The 15,000-nt window shown below is 40.2% G+C and overlaps 1 protein-coding gene across 2 annotated transcripts in view; it reads right to left on the bottom strand.

Moving 5' to 3' along the window:
- Positions 1-14,462: 14,462 nt before the first annotated feature.
- LOC135197116 (hemicentin-1-like) overlaps positions 14,463-15,000 on the bottom strand; it is a 74,560-nt gene continuing 74,022 nt past the window's right edge. For both annotated transcript variants that reach the window (XM_064224082.1, XM_064224083.1), the window contains one exon: positions 14,463-15,000. This exon is cut by the window's right edge and continues 258 nt beyond it. The gene's annotated coding sequence lies outside the window, so the exon portion shown is untranslated.

The raw sequence follows: 15,000 nt of genomic DNA, 5'->3' as shown, positions 1-15,000 counted from the left end.
CTGGGATAGATTCATGGATCCCCAAGTGGTCATTCCTCTTCCAGAACAGTCGTCAATTAAGTGTTCCTTTCAACGAAATTGGAAAGTTCCTTTTTAAAAGCTTCCGTTATTGATGAATTCCCTGAGTCTGCGATGGCATGTTAGGAAACGCAATAAAGAAGTTCTTTTCCTCCCTTAGCCTGTCGTTGTTTGCGTCGATGGATAAAATTGCCGCTGTGTAGAAGCTCCATCAGTTTACTTGAGTCTGAGATATGTTGGGGATACTCTTTCTAATTGTCTGCAGTATTTCAGATCTTCTTGTTTTATCGAAGCTGGAAGTTAGGAGATTAGGTGGTTCTCGAGTTAGAGTGGTCAAGGTTTGAAATGGAGGATTCTCTCTCTCTCTCTCTCTCTCTCTCATCTCTCTCTCTCGACACACACACATTTCTTTGTCTGAAAAGTAATGCACAGTTTTTACCATCGATGCAAAATTTTACCTGGCCAGTAATTTCAAACTGGCCCTCTCTCTCTCTCTCTCTCTCTCTCTCTCTCTCTCTCTCTCTCTCTCTCTCTCAGTACTGGGAGAAAACTTCGCTTTTTTGTTTTTTAAATCTGTTTTTTATCCTTCTTTACCCAGTCTTTCAATCTCTCTTATGGAAAACCGGATCTTCCCATTCCTTTTCTGGGCAGCAGGATTTTCTCATCTGTTTTCAGCTACAGGATCTTGCCCCCTTTCTTTTTGGGCAACAAGATCTTGCCACCTTTCTTTTTGGGCAATAGGTTCTTGCCCCCTTTCTTTTTAGACAACAGGATCTTGCCACCTTTCTTTTTGGACAGCAGGATCTTGCCACCTTTCTTTTTGGGCAATAGGTTCTTGCCACCTTTCTTTTTGGGCAATAGGTTCTTGCCACCTTTCTTTTTGGACAGCAGGATCTTGCCACCTTTCTTTTTGGGCAATAGGTTCTTGCTACCTTTCTTTTTAGACAACAGGATCTTGCCACCTTTCATTTTGGGCAACAGGATCTTGCCCCCTTTCTTTTTGGGCAATAGGTTCTTGCCACCTTTCTTTTTAGACAACAGGATCTTGCCACCTTTCTTTTTGGACAGCAGGATCTTGCCCCCTTTCTTTTTGGGCAATAGGTTCTTGCCACCTTTCTTTTTGGACAACAGGATCTTGCCACCTTTCTTTTCGGACAGCAGGATCTTGCCCCCTTTCTTTTTGGGCAATAGGTTCTTGCTACCTATCTTTTTAGACAACAGGATCTTGCCACCTTTCTTTTTGGGCAATAGGTTCTTGCCACCTTTCTTTTTAGACAACAAGACAACAGGATCTTACACCTTTCTTTTTCGGACAACAGGATCTTGCCACATTTCTTTTTTGGGCAGCAGGATCTTGCCACCTTTCTTTTTGGACAACAGGATCTTGCCACCTTTCTTTTTGGACAGCAGGATCTTGCCACCTTTCTTTTTGGACAGCAGGATCTTGCCACCTTTCTTTTTGGACATCAGGATCTTGCCACCTTTCTTTTTGGACAGCAGGATCTTGCCACCTTTCTATTTGGGCAATAGGATCTTGCCACCTTTCTTTTTGGACAACAGGAACTTGCCATCTTTCGTTTTGGACACAGGTTCTTGGTACTATCTTTTGGACAACCGGATCTTGCCACATTTTTGACAAACAGGATTTCCACCTTTCTTTTTGAGACAGCAGGATCTTGCCTCCTTTCTTTTTGGGACAAACGGATCTTGCACCTTCTTTTTGGGAAGCAGGATCCTTGCACCTTTCTTTTTGGACAGCAGGATCTTGCCACCTTTCTTTTGGACAGCAGGGATCTTGCCCCTTTCTTTTGGGACAATAGGGACTTGCCACCTTTCTTTTGGACAGTAGGAATTCTTTGCCACCTTTCTTTTGGACAACAGGAACTTGCCATCTTTCTTTTTGGACAACAGGATCTTGGTACCTTTCTTTTTGGACAACAGGATCTTGCCACCTTCTTTTTGGGCAATAGGTCTTGCTACTTTTTTTAGACACAGGATCTTGCCACTTTCATTTTTGGGCAACAGGATCTTGCCCCCTTTCTTTTTGGGCAATAGGTTCTTGCCACCTTTCTTTTTAGACACAGGATCTTGCCACCGTTCTTTTTGGACGGCAGGGATTTGCACCTTTCTTTGTGAGGCAATAGGTTCTTGCCACCTATCTTTTTGGACAACAGGATCTTGCCACTTTCTTTTTTTTGGACAGCAGGATCTTGCCCCCTTTCTTTTTGGGCAATAGGTTTTTTTTCCTTCCACCTTTCTTTTTGGACAGCAGGATCTTGCCACCTTTCTTTTTGGACAATAGGTTCTTGCTACCTTTCTTTTTAGACAACAGGATCTTGCCACACCTTTCATTTTGGGCAACAGGATCTTGCCCCCCTTTCTTTTTGGGCAAATAGGTTCTTGCCACCAAAATTTCTTTTTAGACAACAGGATCTTGCCACCTTTCTTTTTGGACAGCAGGATCTTGCCACCTTTCTTTTTGGACAGCAGGATCTTGCCACCTTTCTTTTTGGACAACAGGATCTTGCCACCTTTCTTTTTGGGCAGTAGGATCTTGCCACCTTTCTTTTTGGACAGCAGGATCTTGCCACCTTTCTTTTTGGACAGCAGGATCTTGCCACCTTTTTTTTTTGGACAGCAGGATCTTGCCACCTTTCTATTTGGGCAATAGGATCTAGCCACCTTTCTTTTTGGACAACAGGAACTTGGGCAATAGGATCTTGCCACCTTTCTTTTTGGACAGCAGGATCTTGCCACCTTTCTTTTTGGACAGCAGGATCTTGCCACCTTTTTTTTTGGACAGCAGGATCTTGCCCCCTTTCTATTTGGGCAATAGGATCTAGCCACCTTTCTTTTTGGACAACAGGTTCTTGGTACCTTTCTTTTTGGACAACAGAATCTTGCCACCTTTCATTTTGGACAACAGGATCTTGCCACCTTTCTTTTTGGACAGCAGGATCTTGCCCCCTTTCTTTTTGGACAACAGGATCTTGCCACCTTTCTTTTTGGACAGCAGGATCTTGCTACCTTTCTTTTTGGACAGCAGGATCTTGCCACCTTTCTTTTTGGACAGCAGGATCTTGCCCCCTTTCTTTTTGGACAACAGGATCTTGCCACCTTTTTTTGGACATTAGGATCTTGCCACCTTTCTTTTTGGGCAACAGGATCTTGCCACCTTTCTTTTTGGACATCAGGATCATGCCACCTTTCTTTTTGGACAGCAGGATCTTGCCCCCTTTCTATTTGGGCAATAGGATCTTGCCACCTTTCTTTTTGGACAACAGGAACTTGCCATCTTTCTTTTTGGACAACAGGAATCTTGCCACCGGTTTCTTTTTGGACAACAGGACCTTACCACCTTTCTTTTTGGACATCAGGATCTTGCCACCTTTCTTTTTGGACGCAGTATCTTGCCACCCTTCTCTTTGGGCAATAGGATCTTGCCACCTTTCTTTTTGGACATCAGGATCTTACCAACCTTTCTTTTTGGGCAAAGGATCTTGCCACCTTCTTTTTGGACAACAGGATCTTGGTACCTTTCTTTTCGGACAACACGATCTTCCCACCTTTCTTTTTGGGCAAAGGACTTGCCACCTTTCTTTTGTACAACAGGGAATTGTCACCTTTCTTTTTGGACAACAGGGTCTTGCCGCCTTTCTTTTTGGGAACAGGATTTCTTGCCACATTTCTTTTTGGACAACAGGATCTTGCCCAACCTTTCTTTTGGGACAGCAGGGATCTTGCCACCTTTCCTTTTTGGAATCAGGATCCCTTTGCCACCTTTCTTTTTGGACCAAAAAAACAGGATCTTGCCACCTTTCTTTTTGGACAGCAGGAATCCTTGCCACCTTCTTTTTGGAACCACAAGATCTTGCCCCCTTTCTTTTGGGACCAGAGGATTCTTGCCCACCTTCTTTTTGGAATTAGGATCTTGAACCTTTCTTTTTGGACAGCAGGATCTTGCCCACCTTTCTATTGGACAATAGATCTTGCACCTTTTCTTTTTGGACATCAGGATCATGCCACCTTTCTTTTTGGACAGCAGGATCTTGCCCCATTTCTATTTGGGCAATAGGATCTTGCCACCTTTCTTTTTGGACAACAGGAACTTGCCATCTTACTTTTTGGACAACAGGATCTTGCCACCTTTCTTTTTGGACAACAGGACCTTACCACCTTTCTTTTTGGACATCAGGATCTTGCCACCTTTCTTTTTGGATGCAGTATCTTGCCACCTTCTATTTGGGCATATATTGGCCACCTCTTTTGCCACATCAGGATCTTACCACCTTCTTTTTGGGGCAATAGGATCTTGCCCACCTTTCTTTTTGGACAACAGGATCTTGTCACCTTTCTTTTCGGACAACACGATCTTCCCACCTTTCTTTTTGGGCAACAGGATCTTGCCACCTTCCTTTTTGTACAACAGGATCTTGTCACCTTTCTTTTTGGACAACAGGATCTTGCCGCCTTTCTTTTTAGGCAACAGGATCTTGCCACATTTCTTTTTGGACAACAGGATCTTGCCACCTTTCTTTTTGGACAGCAGGATCTTGCCACCTTTCTTTTTTGACATCAGGATCTTGCCACCTTTCTTTTTGGACAACAGGATCTTGCCACCTTTCTTTTTGGACAGCAGGATCTTGCCACCTTTCTTTTTGGACAACAAGATCTTGCCCCCTTTCTTTTTGGACAGCAGGATCTTGCCAACTTTCTTTTTGGACATTAGGATCTTGCAACCTTTCTTTTTGGACAGCAGGATCTTGCCACCTTTCTATTTGGACAATAGATCTTGCCACCTTTCTTTTTGGACATCAGGATCTTACCACCTTTCTTTTTGGGCAATAGGATCTTGCCACCTTTCTTTTTGGACAACAGGATCTTATCACCTTTCTTTTTGGACAACAGGATCTTGCCACCTTTCCTTTTGGACAACAGGATCTTGCCGCCTTTCTTTTTGGACAACAGGATCTTGTCACCTTTCTTTTTGGGCAACAGGATCTTGCCAACCGTTTCTTTTTTGAAAAAGGATCTTGTCACCTTTCTTTTGGGGACCAACAAGGAATTTTCTTTTGCCAAACTTTCCATTTCTTTTTGGACAACAGGATCTTGCCACCTTTTCTTTTTTGGACATACCAGGAGGGCTTATTTCACCTTTTTTTCCTTTTTGGACAAACAGGATCTTGCCAGGCAATCTTGCCCCCTTTGGCAACTTGGATCTTGCCACCTTTTCCTTTTTTGGACAACAAGGATCTTGCCACCTTCCTTTTTGGGACAAACAGGAATCTTGACCACCTTTCTTTTTGGACAACAGGATCTTGTTCACTTCACCTTTTTGGACAAACAGGATCTTGCCACTTTCTTTTTTGGACCAAACAGGATCTTGCCACTTTCTTTTTGGACAACAGGATCTTGACCTTTCTTTTTGGACAGCAGGATCTTGCCACCTTTCTTTTTGACAAAAGATCTTGCCCCCTTTCTTTTTGGACATCAGGATCTTACCACCTTTCCTTTTTGGGCAATAGGAATCTTGCCACCTTTCTTTTTGGACAATAGGATCTTATCACCTTTCTTTTTGGGACAAACAGGATCTTGCCACCTTTCCTTTTGGACCAACCGGGATCTTGCCGCCTTTTCTTTTTGGACAACGGATCTTGTCACCTTCTTTTTAGGCAACAGGATCTTGCCACCTTCTTTTTGAAAAGGATCTTGTCACCTTTCTTTTTGGACAACAGGATCTTGCCAACTTTCATTTTGGACAACAGGATCTTGCCACCTTTCTTTTTGGACAACAGGAGCTTATCACCTTTCTTTTTGGACAACAGGATCTTGCCGCCTTTCTTTTTGGGCAACTGGATCTTGCCACCTCCTTTTTGGACAACAGATCTTGCCACAATTTCTTTTTGGACAACAGGATCTTGCCACCTTTCTTTTTGAACAGCAGGATCTTGCCACTTTCTTTTCTTTTGGACAACAAGATCTTGCCCCCTTTCTTTTTGGACATCAGGATCTTACCACCTTTCTTTTTGGGCAATAGGATCTTGCCACCTTTCTTTTTGGACAACAGGATCTTTATCACCCTTTCTTTTTGGACAAACAGGATCTTGCCACCTTTCCTTTTGACGAAAACAGGATCTTGCCCGCCTTTTTTTTCTTTTTGGACACCAGGATTTGTCACTTTCTTTTGGGCAACAGGATCTTGCCACTTTCTTTTTGAAAAGGATCTTGTCACCTTTCTTTTTGGACAACAGGGATCTTGCCAACTTTCATTTTGGACAACAAGATCTTGCCACCTTTCTTTTGGACAACAGGAGCTTATCACCTTTCTTTTTGGACAACAGGATCTTGCCGCCTTTCTTTTTGGGCAACTGGATCTTGCCACCTTCCTTTTTGGACAACAGGATCTTGCCACATTTCTTTTTGGACAACAGGATCTTGCCACCTTTCTTTTAGGACAGCAGAATCTTGCCACCTTTCTTTTTGGACAACAGGATCTTGCCACCTTCCTTTTTGGACAACAGGATCTTGCCACCTTTCTTTTTGAACAACAGGATCTTGTCACCTTCCTTTTTGGACAACAGGATCTTGCCACCTTTCTTTTTGGACAACAGGATCTTGCCACCTTTCTATTTGGGCAACAGGATCTTGTCTCCTTTCTCTTTGGACAACAGGATCTTGCCCCCTTTCGTTTTGGGCAACAGGATCTTGCCACCTTTCTTTTTAGGCAACAAGATCTTGCCAACTTTCTTTTTGGGTAACAAGATCTTGCCACGTTTCTTTTTGGACAACAGGATCTTGCCACCTTTCTTTTTGGACAACAGGATCTTGCCGCCTTTTATTTTGGGCAATAGGTTCTAGCCACCTTTCTTTTTGGACAGCAGGATCTTGCCACCTTCCTTTTTGGACAACAGGATCTTGCCACCTTTCTTTTTGAACAGGATCTTGTCACCTTTCTTTTTGGACATCAGGATCTTCCCAACTTTCTTTTTGGACAACAGGATCTTGCCACCTTTCTTTTTGGACAACAGGAGCTTATCACCTTTCTTTTTGGACAACAGGATCTTGCCGCCTTTCTTTTTAGGCAACAGGATCTTGCCACCTTCCTTTTTGGACTGCAGGATTTTGCCACATTTCTTTTTGGACAACAGGATCTTGCCACCTTTCTTTTAGGACAGCAGAATCTTGCCACCTTTCTTTTTGGACAACAGGATCTTGCCACCTTCCTTTTCGGATAACAGGATCTTGCCACCTTTCTTTTTGGACAACAGGATCTTGTCACCATTTTTTTTGGACAACAGGATCTTGCCACCTTTCTTTTTGGACAACAGGATCTTGCCACCTTTTTATTTGGGCAACAGGATCTTGTCACCTTTCTCTTTGGACAACAGGATCTTGCCGCCTTTCTTTTTGGGCAACAGGATCTTGCCACCTTTCTTTTTAGGCAACAGGATCTTGCCAACTTTCTTTTTGGGTAACAAGATCTTGCCACATTTCTTTTTGGGCAACAGGATCTTGCCACCTTTCTTTTTCGACAACAGGATCTTGCCGCCTTTTATTTTGGGCTATAGGTTCTTGCCACCTTTCTTTTTGGACAGCAGGATCTTGCCGCCTTTCTTTTTGGACAACAGGATCTTGCCACCTTTCTTTTTGGACAGTAGGATCTTGCCCCCTTTCTCTTTGGGCAATAGGTTCTTGCCACCTTTCTTTTTGGACAGCAGGATCTTGCCACCTTTCTTTTTAGAAATAGGATCTTGCCACCTTTCTTTTTGGACAGCAGGATCTTGCCACCTTTCTTTTTGGACATCAGGATCTTGCCACCTTTCTTTTTGGACAGCAGGATCTTGCCACCTTTCTTTTAGAACAGCAGGATCTTGTCACCTTTCTATTTGGGCAGTAGGATCTTGCCACCTTTCTTTTTAGACAATAGGATCTTGCCACCTTTCTTTTTGGACAGCAGGATCTTGCCACCTTTCTTTTTGGGCAGTAGGATCTTGCCACCATTCTTATTGGACATCAGGATCTTGCCACCTTTCTTTTTGGGCAATAGGATCTTGCCACCTTTCTTTTTGGACAACAGGATCTTGTCACCTTTCATTTTGGACTACAGGATCTTGCCACCTTTCTTTTTGGACAACGGGATCTTGCCGCCCTTTCTTTTTGGGCAACAGGATCTTGCACCCTTTTTTTGGACAGCAGGATCTTGCCACCTTTCTTCTTGGACAACAGGATCTTGCCAACCTTTCTTTTTGGACAACAGGATCTTGTCAACTTTCTTCTTAGGCAACAGTATCTTGCCGCCTTTCTTTTTGGACAATAGGATCTTGTCACCTTTGCTTTTTGGACAAAAGGATCTTGCCTTTTTTTTTTGGCGGCCCCTTTCTTTTTAGGACCCCACCATAACAGGATCTTGACACCAGGATTCTTCTTTTTTGGACAAAACCTTCCCTTTTTTTGGACAGTAGGATACTTTGCCACCTTCTTTTTGGGACAAACAGGAATCTTGCCACCTTTCTTTTGGACATCAGGATTCTTGCACCTTTTTTTGTCTTTTTGGCGGACAAAAGGATCTTGTCTTTTTCCTTTTTGGGCACTTTTTGGGCCAACAGGAACTGTCACCTTTCTTTTTGGACAACAGGATATTGTCTTGACCTTTCTTTTTGGGCAACAGGATCCTGCCAACTATCTTTTTGGGCAACAGGATCTTGCCACCTTCCTTTTTGTACAACAGGATCTTGTCACCTTTCTTTTTGGACAACAGGATCTCGCCACCTTTCTTTTTGGGCAACAGGATTTTGCCACCTTTCTTTTTGGACAACAGGATCTTGCCACCTTTCTTTTTAGACATCGGGATCTTGCCTCCTTTCTTTTTGGACAACAGGATCTTGCCACCTTTCTTTTTGGACAACAGGATCTTGCTGCCTTTCTTTTTGGACAGTAGGATACTTGCCACCTTTCTTTTTGGACAGCAGGATCTTGCCACCTTTCATTTTGGACATCAGGATCTGCCAACTTTCTCTTTGGACAACAGGATCTTGCCACCTTTCTTTTTGGGCAACAGGAACTTGTCACCTTTCTTTTTGGACAAGAGGATCTTGCCACCTTTCTTTTGGACAACAGGATTTTGCCACCTTTCTTTTTGGACAACAGGATCTTGCCACCTTTCTTTTTGGGCAACAGGACCTTACCACCTTTCTTTTTGGACAACAGGATCTTGTCACCTTTTTTTTTGGACAACAGGATCTTGCCACCTTTCTTTTTGGACAACAGGATCTTGCCACCTTTCTTTTTGGACAACAGGATCTTGCCACCTTTCTTTTTGGGCAACAGGATCTTGTCACCTTTCTTTTTGGACAACAGGATCTTGCCACCTTTCTTTTCGGGCAACAGGATCTTGCCGCCTTTCTTTTTTGGCAATAGGATCTTGCCACCTTTCTTTTTGGGTAACAAGATCTTGCCACCTTTCTTTTTGGACATTAGGGTCTTGCCACCTTTCTTTTAAGACAACAGGATCTTGCCGCCTTTCTTTTTGGGTAACAAGATCTTGCCACCTTTCTTTTTGGACATTAGGGTCTTGCCACCTTTCTTTTAGGACAACAGGATCTTGCCACCTTTCTTTTTGGGTAACAAGATCTTGCCACCTTTCTTTTTGGACATTAGGGTCTTGCCACCTTTCTTTTAGGACAACAGGATCTTGCCACCTTTCTTATTGGACAGCAGGATCTTGCCACCTTTCTTTTTGGACAACAGGATCTTGCCACCTTTTTTTTTGTACAACAGGATCTTGTCACCTTTCTTTTTGGACAAAAGGATCTTGCCACCTTTCTTTTTGGACAACAGGATCTCGCCACCTTTCTTTTTGGGCAACAGGATCTTGCCACCTTTCTTTTTGGACAACAGGATCTTGCCACCTTTCTTTGGACAGCAGGATCTTGCCCCATTTCTTCTTGGGCAATAGGTTCTTGCCACCTTTCTTTTTGGACAACAGGATCTTGCCACCTTTCTTTTTAGAAAACAGGATCTTGCCACCTTTTTTTTTGTACAACAGGATCTTGTCACCTTTCTTTTTGGACAAAAGGATCTTGCCACCTTTCTTTTTGGACAACAGGATCTCGCCACCTTTCTTTTTGGGCAACAGGATCTTGCCACCTTTCTTTTTGGACAACAGGATCTTGCCGCCTTTCTTTATGTGCAACAGGATCTTGCCGCCTTTCTTTTTTGCAATAGGATCTTGCCACCTTTCTTTTTGGGTAACAAGATCTTGCCACATTTCTTTTTGGACAACAGGATCTAGCTTTCTTTCTTTTAGGACAACAGGATCTTGCCGCCTTTTTTTTGGGCAATATGTTCTTGCCACCTTTCTTTTTGGACATCAGGATCTTGCCACCCTTCTATTTGGGCAATAGGATCTTCTCACCTTTCTTTTTGGACAGCAGGATCTTGCCACCTTTCTTTTTGGGCAATAGGATCTTGCTACCTTTTTTTTTGGACAACAGGATCTTGTCTCCTTTCTTTTTGTTCTTTTTGGGCAACAGGATCTTGTCACCTTTCTTTTTGGACAACAGGATCTTGCCACCTTTCTTTTTGGACAACAGGATCTTGCCACCTTTCTTTTTGGGCAACAGGATCTTGCCACCTTTCTTTGGGTAACAAGATCTTGCCACCTTTCTTTTTGGACAACAGGATCTTGCCACCTTTCTTTTTGGACAACAGGATCTTGCCGCCTTTCATTTTGGGCAACAGGATCTTGCCACCTTTCTTTTTGGACAGCAGGATCTTGCCACCTTTCTTTTTGGACAGCAGGAACTTGCCACCATTCTTTTTGGACAGCAGGATCTTGCCACCTTTCTTTTTTGGCAACAGGATCTTGCCACCTTTTTTTTTGGACAACAGGATCTTGTCACCTTTCTTTTTGGACAACAGGATCTAGCCACCTTTCTTTTTGGTACAACAGGATCTTGCCACCTTTCTTTTTGGGCAACAGGATCGTGCCACCTTTCTTTTTTGGCAACAGGATCTTGCCACCTTTCTTTTTGGGCAACAAGATCATGCCACCTTTCTTTTTGGGCAATAGGATCTTGCCACCTTTCTCTTTGGGCAACAGGATCTTGCCACCTTTCTTTTTGGACAACAAGATCTTTCCACCTTTCTTTTTGGGCAATAGGATCTTGCCACCTTTCTTTTTGGACAACAGGATCTTGTCACCTTTCTTTTTTGACAACAGGATCTTGCCACCTTTCTTTTTGGATAACAGGATCTTGCCACCTTTCCTTTTTTGGGTAACAGGATCTTGCCTTCTTTCTTTTTGGGCAACGGGATCTTGCCACCTTTCTTTTTGGACAACAGGATCTTGCCACCTTTCTTTTTAGACAACAGGATCTTGCCACCTTTCTTTTTGGACAACAGGATCTTGCCACCTTTCTTTTTGGGTAACAGGATCTTGCCACCTTTCTTTTTGGGCAATAGGATCTTGCCACCTTTCTTTTTGGACAACAAGATCTACCCATCTTTCCTCTGGGCAGATGAATGTTCTAACCTTTATTTAGTTCTCTGACGTACAAATTTCTTCTTCCCATACCTTTTTAATGGGCAACTTTCGCTTTCCATATTATATGCTTTCTCTCGTTCTTAGCGGCAACTTGACTTTCCTTTCTTTCTTACGGGCAGTTTAATCTTCCCATCGTTCGCTTTCATATTTGTTATGAAGTGTCAGAATCTTTTACTCTAGATTCTTCAGACAGCGTAAATAATGGCCCCTAAGACTTTTCGATATCGTAGTAGTTTATTTTAAGTGAGCAAATAACAACAGAAGGCACAATATTCGGTGCCACGAAACCATTTTTGACTTGTGCCAAAAAAAAGGGAAGAGATGGGCTTAACCACTAATTTAATGACAGACAAGATTTATAAAGAAAGTCTTCAGAAAGAAAGAAAAAAAGAAAAAATATAAATCTTAAATCGTCCTTTCTGATAGGTAATCTGCAGGGTAGCGTAAGATAATTATTAACCGTTTTTCGCTTACTCTGGGAGTAAGCCCACAAACTACTTTGTTGTTCTTGTTAGGGGGTAGGAAAACCTAAAAATGTTCGATGTGTTAAAGATACAGGAATTTTAGGATATGATATTTATTTATTTATTAGAATGAAAAAGTAAAAAATAAATAATAGGCATGTTAAACAGTACAGAAAAACTATTTCTGACAAAATATAGAGTATTTATTTCAGTCTTCGTTGGTGAAACAATGGGCTATTTGACCGTAGATTTTAGCACGTACCCAGAGTAAGCTGGAGTTCGGATCACACCTTGTTAAGCATTTTGCTTGTATGCAGTCGGTTTTAAAATGTCATTCGTGGAAAGTTAACATTTAAGAATTCCAAAAGAGCAGAAGTATTTGTGTGGACATGGTCTGGGAACAAGAGCCTTTTTCAATTTTCAATATATTAAATTTCCTTTTCGCCAGAATCTCCGAGATTTTGAATTTGTAGGTCTCTTACCTTCCACCATTAAGGGAAATGAGGCCTTGAACGAACATTATTGAATATTACGATATTAACAAAGCTCGTTGTATCGATTAGTGAATTTTCAGAAACCTAAAGCAATTTTTACATTTTATATCCTTGAATTTTCAACATTATTTTTCGCGGGAAAAAAAGTGCAGAAAAATTAAGGAATATTTCCAACATAAAACCCTGTATTTATTATTTCTGTCTTCCACCTATTCTTGGAAGTAGAAAAATAAGGGAATATTTCCAACTTAAAGCCCTGTATATTTTATTTCTATCTTCCATCCATTCTTGGAAGCACAAATATTTCATTTTCTGACATTTTTCTATACATTCTTAAGAACTCGTTCCGTAAAGAATATCTACTGAAGTAGAATAAATTTGATAATACTTCAGGTGAAATTTATTTAGCAATGTAATGAAAGGAATTAATAAAGATTACTTGTATCGAAATAGAAATAATCTAATATTGCTTGAACGGTGAATAAAATCCAGAAAATTGAATTCCCCGATTCCATGATTCCTTATCAGGAATCCATTCAGCATCGTGAATCAGTTCAAATCTTATTAATTTCCATTACCGAAGTAAAAATGATTTAATAACATTCATCGAGGGTGAATAAACTGGGGTCAATTGAAATCATTATATTACTTTATTTAGTATCAGAAATCAATGTAACACTGAGTACATAAAAAGAAATCAAATCAGTACAGTGACATGGATGTACAATGATAGTGAAGCCTGTGGTAGTATACAAAGCATATAGTATTTATTTATATATAATGAACATCACATTGCTGATTATTTGTTTTTCATTATTTTTTTCTTCAACATTTTACTTCTTCAAACACATAAACATAAAGCACTACATCATCGTACAATTTTTTATTATAGTTTTTTTATCTGTATCAGTTATTTATCACCATTTTTTCCTTAGACACATTTTTTTTGTCCATGCGAAAGTCTCATTTTTTCCATAATGCCTTTCAAAAAAAAATTTTCTTTGCTTTGTGTTTGCATTGTTAATGTTTCTCTTGTTTAAAAAAATGCCCACGTTTGGGTTCATTTAGCAGTGCTTGCTTTCATGACTGAAATGTAAAAAATATTTCGAGTGATGTCCAAATACTCATCACTGTCACTTGTATCATTATCAGAATCATTATCACCCCTTCATTATCATCACCGAGGTCATTATCGCTTTAATCCACTATCATCCCTTATCAACTCCACTTGCACCATTATCAAAATCATTGCCACCTAGTTCATTATAAAATTATGATAACCATTTTCATCACCATTACTAACACTCTTTATCAAGTTCATCACTCTCACCTTCATTGTAGTAGCCATCATTACGCTTTAGAGTTTTCCAGTTTCATATTTTTCATTTGTAAAAATATTCCATTTTCATTATACAACTTGAAAAGTCACGAAGGATTACCAGCTCTTCCATTATACTATCCCCAGTGACAAATGGGCAGATATCTGCATTTATCTCTCTTCATGCACCAACTTTGTGAAAATAATTTTTGTGGACAATTTTTCATGATGTCTTTACTGCGATGTACATAAACATACACACACACACACACACACACACACACACACACATATATATATATATATATATATATATATATATATATATATATATACATATATATACACATATATGTATACATACATATATATATGTACACGTATGTATTAACATACATATATATAATAATATACACGTATGTATACGTATATAAATGTACGTATGTATGTATGTATGTATTAATATATAAATACAGCATATATATATATATATATATATATATATATATTATATATATATATATAGATATATATGATTATGAGATATATAGATATATATATATATATTAGATTATGAAATATATATATATATATATATATATATATATATATATATATGTGTGTGTGTGTGTGTGTGTATGTGTATGTATATGTATATATATACATAATGACATATCTATTTCCACTTTGATTTGAACACCCTTTTTATCGAGATCTCTTTCAATAATTTAATACCATTTCACAGTGATCATTATCGTAATTGATTTCCCTGGAATATCTTTTTTTTTTTTTTTAGGAGTCTCACAGGAGATAAAAAAAACTTTGGAAAATGAAAGTCTTTCATCACAGATGCACCTGAAGGAGATGGAGTAAGAAAATAGACTAGACACTCAGTCGATTTCGGACTTCATTTCATTTTTTTTATTCATTTCAGTGTGTTTCCCTTATCCTCTGCTATTCATTTCATTCGAAGATTTATATTCTTGTGTGTGTATGCGTGAATTTATACCTGTGTGCGTGTGCTGTATAAATGTATGTGTATTTCAATCGATTAGGACTTGCTGAGAAAACTAAAACACTGTATTTCCCATTTTCTGAAATCATTTGATTTCTCTTGGAAACTTCACCTCTGACAATCACACTGCAAACCGCGACGTGAAC

Source organism: Macrobrachium nipponense, chromosome 18 (genome assembly GCF_015104395.2).
Source record: "Macrobrachium nipponense isolate FS-2020 chromosome 18, ASM1510439v2, whole genome shotgun sequence".
NCBI classification, from domain to species: Eukaryota; Metazoa; Arthropoda; class Malacostraca; order Decapoda; family Palaemonidae; genus Macrobrachium; species Macrobrachium nipponense.
Note: the sequence above shows the minus strand (reverse complement) of the source record. Positions and strands in the feature narration are given on the sequence as shown.